The 7,204-nt window shown below is 38.7% G+C and overlaps 1 pseudogene; it reads left to right on the forward strand.

Moving 5' to 3' along the window:
* Positions 1-7,204, forward strand: part of LOC103204494 — a 28,109-nt pseudogene that overhangs the window by 5,208 nt on the left and 15,697 nt on the right.

Consider the following 7,204-nt stretch of genomic DNA (forward strand, 5'->3'; position numbering starts at 1 on the left):
GATGACATATAGCACTGGGCAGATCGGCTACAAAGGACCTCTTTCAAGTGCTGAAGAGCACAGATGTCTCCTTGAGGACTAAGGTGTGCCTGACACAAGCCATGGTATTTTCAGTCACCTTATATGCGTGTGGGGAGCTCTGGTAGCATCATGCCTAAGTCACTTGACTGCTAACCAGAAGTCTGGCGGTTCAAACCCACCAGCCACTCCTCGGAAGGAAGATGGGGCAATCTACTTCCATAGTGATACCGCCTCGGAGACCCAAGGAGGGGTCTCTATGAGACGGATCAGACTCGACGACACATAACAACAACAACATCACTATGGAAGTAGACTGCCCAACCTTCCTCCTGAGGAGTGGCTGGTGGGTTTGAACAGCCAGCCTTCTGGGTAGCAGTCAAATGTATTCATGGAAAGACAAAATATTCAGGTTGGCTTTGACTTTGGTCAATTAATTTGCTTTAAATACTACCAAATGAGATTATGGTTTTAATTTCAAGGTATGAAAAGTATCCCTTTCCTCTATTCTTGCACACTCTTGGGTCTTATCCAGAAAAGCAAACTTGCTGTAGATTCTGCTGCCAATAGATGCTGATGACTCATGATGACATTCTGTGTGGTGCAGAAGAATTGTTCCACAAAGATTTTCCTTGGCTGTAATCTTTATGGAAGCAGATCATCAGGCACAGTTGGCTGGGTTTGAACCACCACCGTTTTTAGGTTTGTAGCCCAAAGCAAACTGCTTGCACCACCCAGGTACCTCCTTGGGGCCTAATAGTACAGTAAAAATATTAATTATTTATTCATTACACAATTAGCAATTATGTATTTGACAGTTATAGAGTGCCTACGATGGGCAAGGGTCAGGCTAAACTCTAAAAGATAGAATTTATGATCGATCTCTAGCTGACAGAGATTACAATGTGAGATGGTCTCTGACCTCATTCCTTCTGTGGAAAGAAAAGGGTGAAGAAATAACACATATAAGCATGAAACACAATGCTGAGTCTGTTGGCATATTGTCTCCTAATCCTCACAATCATCCTATAAATAAGGTCTATTTTCACATTTTTCAGATTAAGATTCAGAGAGTCATGGAAGAAGATTGAAAAAAAAAAAAAAAACTTGCAAAGAATACATGTGGCATGTAGCAGAAATGAAATTTGGACACAGATTGCTGATTGTCAAAGCCTGAAATCCTCCACTCAACTCTGGGCACAACCCCCCACCTGCACAGAGAGAAATCTTGAGAAGTTCTTTAGTAGAAACACATTCTTTCACTTTTTAACTACATGCAAGCTAGTAAAGTTTTTGACTCAAACTATAAGAAAAACCTTCTTTTCTAAAGTGTATGACTGCCTCAGGTATATAGAAGCATAGAGAGAGATACAGAGAGAAATAGGTGGGTAGGTAGGTAGATGATAATAGATAGATGTTAAAGGTCCAAAGTTTCTCGTTCTTGTCCTGTATATCCTATTCACGAACACTGCCTTACTTTCTTGTTTCTGGGTTGCGGGGGGTGGGGAACTGACAAGTCCCCACACACTAATAGATTTGTTCAGGACATCAATTACTTTTTATAAGAATTTCCTTAGAGCTAGATATAATTTCAAATATTAAAAACATAATGCCTAAAACTTTTGCAGCATTTTGCCACTGGAAGGGGAGTTTAAGAAGACAAGGATAAGGCAGCTGAAGGCACTTCATCAGTATACTGGCTACAGCTGTCATGAGGTGGAAGGTATAGTGAAGCTGCCCACTCTGGAGGAACTGAAAGTGCAGGAGGTGCAACAGTTCCTCTGAGCTTAAGACTTCAGTCCACCACTATGGCACTGTGTGATAAGCCTAACAAGGAGTTCATGCTGCCACTGTGAATAGAAAGATTCAAGGTGGCATTTAGAGGAAGGCAACCTTCGTCAACAACTTTGCTTTTGACTTCTTTAGGCAGATAAAGTGTCACTATGCAAAGCTTTTTATGGAATATTGGACATGGATTGATTATTCCAGCCTGCAGTTATTTCATTACTGTCACAAACATGAAGGAAAGTTTGATGAGTATGTGCTGGGCGAACTGGACTGGTGCACCCTGACCTTGGAGAGCTGTCAAAAGTCACCAAAGTGAAAACAGATCGACCTTTACCTGGGAATCCTTATTACTCAAGAACAAGCCCAGAGCTCAACTCAGAGACAGAAGGCGATCTGAAGTGTGCCAAACATGGTGGTGGCGTTGCTCTAGGTGCCATCAAGTCATCTCCAAATCATAATGACCCTATACACAGCAGAATGAAACACTGCCCAGTCCTGTGCCAGCCTCACGATCCTTTCTATACCTGAGCTCATTGTGGCAGTCACTGTGTCTATCCATCTCATCGAGGGCCTTCCCCTTCCTTTTTGACCCTCCACTTTACCAAGCATGATATCCTTCTCCAGGGAATGGTTCCTTCTGGCAACATGACCAAAGTAGGTGAGACAAAGTCTGGCCATTCTTGTTTCCAAGGAGCATTCCAGCTGCACTTCCTCCAGGACAGATTTGATAGTCCTTTTAGCAGTTGATGGTAGTGTTAGCATTCTTCTCCAATACCACAACTCAAAAGCATCAACTCTTCTTCAGTCTTCCTTATTCATGGTCCAACCCTCCTCACATGCATAAGAGGTGATTGAAGATACCATGGCTTCAGTTAGGCACATCTTAGTCTTCAAGGAGACAAATTTGCTCTTCATCATTTGAAAGAGGTCCTTTGCAGCTGATTTGCCCAATCACAGAGCCAAGTAACATGAAATCCTTGACAACTTCAATCTTTTCTCCATCCACCGTGAAACTGTTTATTGGGCCAGTTGTGAGGATTTTTGTTTTCTTTATACTGTGGTGTAATCCATACTTCAGACTGTAGTCTTCAATTGTCATCAGTAAGTTCTTCAAGTCATCCTCACTTTCAGAGAGCAAAATTGTGCCATCTGCATATCACAGGTTGTTAATGAGTCTTCCTCCAATCCTGATGTCTTGTTCTTCTTCATATAATCCAGCTTCTCAGTTACTGGCTCAGCATACAAGTTGAATAAGTATGGTGAAAGGATATAACCTTGATGCACTCCCTTCTTGATTTTGAATCATGCAGTATCCCCTTGTTCTATTCTAATGACAGCCACCTGATCTATGTATAGGCTTCTCCTGAGCACAATCAAGTGTTCTGGAATTCCCATACTTCTCAATGTTATCCACAATTTGTTATGATCCACACAAATGAATGCTTTTGCATAGTCATTAAAACATAAGTAAACATATTTCTGGTATTATTTGCTTTGAGCTAAGATCCATCTCACATCAGCAGTGATATCCCAAACATTATATTAAGCCATCTTTTTTTGGCACCACCTAGAGATGAGTCCATAACCCATACTCAGTCACTCACTCAGAAATCAACTGATGAAAACTCCTATGTAATTTGCACTGACCAATAAAATAGTGTGTTCTTTCTGATCTCACACACAGAAAAGCTAACTTATGTAACTTGGCAGTTACTCAATAGTATTTCTTGGTCATTGAAAAATTTAAATGAAAGAAGAAAGAAAACTTTTTTTTTTTTTTTACAATCCCTCTTCCTATCTGATATATATCAATTTGTTAGTGATACCTAAGAACAATTCTACAGTATTATTAGTCTATTAAATGCCAACAGGAGTCCTAGTGGCACAGTGGTTAAAGCTTTCAGCTGCTAATCAAAAGGTTGGCAGTTTGAACCCACCAGATGCTCTGCTAAAGAAAGATGAGGCAATCTGCTTCTGTGAAGATCTACAGCCTCGGAAACCCCACGAGGCAGCTCTGCTCTGTCTTGTAGTGTCTCTGGGAGTCAGAACCAACTTGATGGCATTAGATTTGGTTTGGATTAAATGCCAAAACAACCAACCTAAAAATGATAAAGTTTGGATAATTTATGTGACATTAAATAGACCCTTCCAGCTTAAAAATAAAAGTTTCTCATTAAATTCAACTATCTTTAAATAAGTGAGTTATCTTGGGCTGTATGCAAGGACTTTGTTATATTCATTTTATACATGACAATTACTGAAAATTTCTAAAACTTTCCACACTGGAATCAGAATCTAAAACAAACACACACACACACACAAACACACACACACACACACACACACAAACCTTGTTAGATGTTAGAATTAGCAGTAAAAGATGTTCACGGTGTGAAAAGTATCCCTTTCCTCTATTCTTGCACATTCTTGGGCCTTATCCAGAAAACCAGGCTTGTTGCTGCCAGTAGATTCTGATGATTCATGGTGACATCCTGTGTTATGGGGAAGAACTGTTCCGTACAGGCTTTTCTTGGCTGTAATCTTTACAGAAGCAGATCGCCAGGCACAGTTGAGTGGGTTTGAACCACGAACATTTTTAGGTTTTTAGCCCTAAAACTTGCACTGCCCATGTACCTCCTTGGGGCCTGATAGTACAGTAAAAATACTAATTATTGGATTGCAATACAGGACAAAAAAATGGATAAGCCCACACATTCCTAACAGCTGTGTGTGTGTAGCAAACAGATGTTGGAGTTTGTATTTCTAGTGATCCAGACAGCACACAAATTTGGAAGGATAATCAACCTTTTCTAAAAAATTAAAAAAAAAAAAAAAACTTTACTTTCAGCATGGTTGTTGTTGTTATGTGCCATCCAGTCGGATCCGACAGATTTCTAAGGTAGTATCACTATGGAAGCAGATTGCCCAATCTTCCTTCCCAGGAGCGGCTGGTGGCTTTGAACTGCCAGCCTTCTGGTTAGCAGTCAAGTGCCTTAGGCTCTATGCTACCAGAGCTCCCATTCAGCATGGTAGAAGAGTCATATATTTATTTATTGGTAGTTAATACCGTAGTCTTTACCCTTTGTCTTCATTGTTTCTCAGTCTATAACCAGGCCCAAGAGTGCTGGCTTCTCAATCCTAGATGCACTCTGCAAAGAATGTTAGCACCTTCCAAACTTTTAAGTGTAAAAATATGACTGGAATAGAACTCTGATAGAGATTAAATATTTCATTTATAGAGTATAAATTCTTGCCCAAATGACTAGAGCTAATATCATATTTCTTAATAAAGAATCCCTTCTTACATTTGAATTTTCACCAAATATTCTTCATTAAATATAAAAGAAAACTCAATTAGTTAAGATACATGTTCCATGTGCTTTGCAGGAGGAAGAGTGTACTAATGCTACATGATGCATCAACCAAATATAATATTTTCAGTAATGTCTAAAGGAAGCAATTATAATCTGATTGTGTGTAAACTATTGTTTTATAGAGGTTTTGTTTTATTTCACTTCAAGTCTCTGAAATCTTGAGCCATGACTAACTCTACACTGGAGAAAACCAGAAGTACATCACAGGAAATCATAGCAGGGTTGTAGTCACTTTATGACTACATCATTATTTTGCTGTCATGTCACTATAATAGATATTTTGTGACAATGTATTCTAATGTGAAAAAAAAAAAATTGGCCAGCAATGGTGTCACAATTTTTTTTCTTCTTTGACTTATCATTTTTTATTGTTGTTAAGGGGAATTTTATTTTCCTTATATAAATCTGAAGTCTGGAATCATTCTATTAGGGTTGATATTTTCAAATAGTTTGTATGAGAGAACACTAAACCTCTTTCTTTAGCTATAACCTGGAATAAAGAACAAAAAGCTAAGATAGCTCTAAAAAAAATTAAAACACAATCTATAGTTAGCTAATTTTAGAGTGTAATGGCCACTAACTCTTCCAAAAATTCCTTTAGACTGAAGAAAAAGAAGATTTTCTCAAATTGTGCATTGTGGAAGGCTTCTCAGGCTCCTCTTAGAAACCTAGCCTGGCTGTAGACCTTTGAAGGATATATTTCTGTACTACAGATTCCTGCACCCTCAGCCATGGCTGGGAAATTCACTTGATCCAAAACTAGAAAATGCATTGGCTTGACAGTGACACATCATATTCTCATTTTCAAGATTTAGTATTAAGAGAGACAGAACATAGTCATCTAATACTTAGAGCTTAAGATACAAAGCACATTCAGTGCTGAAATCGCCATACTTGGGTAGAATATAATAACTTCAAGAATCAAATAAACAGGTTAGAAGGTGGAAGAGAGGAGAGAAAATACCACAAGGTCTGAAAGACAATGCAACCTCTGAAAGACTGAGAAAGACATTTTGTCTCTTGATTATACAACTCAGAGTCCAGTTAGACTTTATTTCATCTTCATGAATGTATGAATTATTTCTTGTATCCTTTTAAATACATTCTTTAAGTTTGCCTGAGAGCTTTAATTACATCTCTAAAAACCCAGTTGATTATTTCAAAACCCACTTATTTCAAAAATTAGTAAAGGAATTTGGCTCTGAGTACCTAATTTTACCACCTTTTATCTCGACTTCTTATGGGGCAATCTTCCATAGTGATACTGCCTTGGAAACCCAAGGAGGGGTCACTATGAGTCGGGTCCGACTCAATGGCACATAACAACTTACTTTGGAATTTATGTATCATAGCTTGTTTAAATATTCTTATGTATAGAACAATATACCACCACAAACAAAACTTTTCAGTGTCCTGATTCAAACCATAGTTCTGTTCATGAACCAAATCTAAATTTCAAACTTCCCTTCTAAACAAATAGAATTTTTGATATACAGAAATAAATATAGGACCTATCAAAAAAAAAAAAAAAATTGAAACCCACTGCCATTGAGTCAATTCAGACTCATAGTGACTTCCATTAGGTTTCCAAGGTTATTAAATCTCTGTGGAAGTAGATTGTCCAATCTTCCTTCTGCAGAGTGGCTGGTGGGTTTGAATCACCAACCTTCTGGTCAGATACCTCAGACACTGTGCCACCAGAGCTCCTAGGAGCCATGATAGAGTAGCTTTAAAGTGTGATGATTTTTTTTTTTTTTAATTTTCATTATGATTTGGGTGAAAGTTTACAGAGCAAACTCACTTTCCATACAGCTGCATGCATACACTTTGTCTCATGACATTGACTACAATTTACCACAATGCAAAATCTCCCTTCACACTTCCTCCCCATAGTTACCTCTTCCCTGTGCCTTTCCCATCCCTGAACTCCTGCCCTCCAAGCTGTCTCCCTGTGCATACACAGTCTTTCTATTCTCCCACGACTCTGGTAGCCTAGTGCCTAAGGCAATTGACTGCTAACCAGA

This window comes from Orycteropus afer, unplaced genomic scaffold (assembly GCF_000298275.1).
Source record: "Orycteropus afer afer isolate SDZICR_OR568_19922 unplaced genomic scaffold, OryAfe1.0 scaffold00001, whole genome shotgun sequence".
NCBI lineage: Eukaryota > Metazoa > Chordata > Mammalia > Tubulidentata > Orycteropodidae > Orycteropus > Orycteropus afer.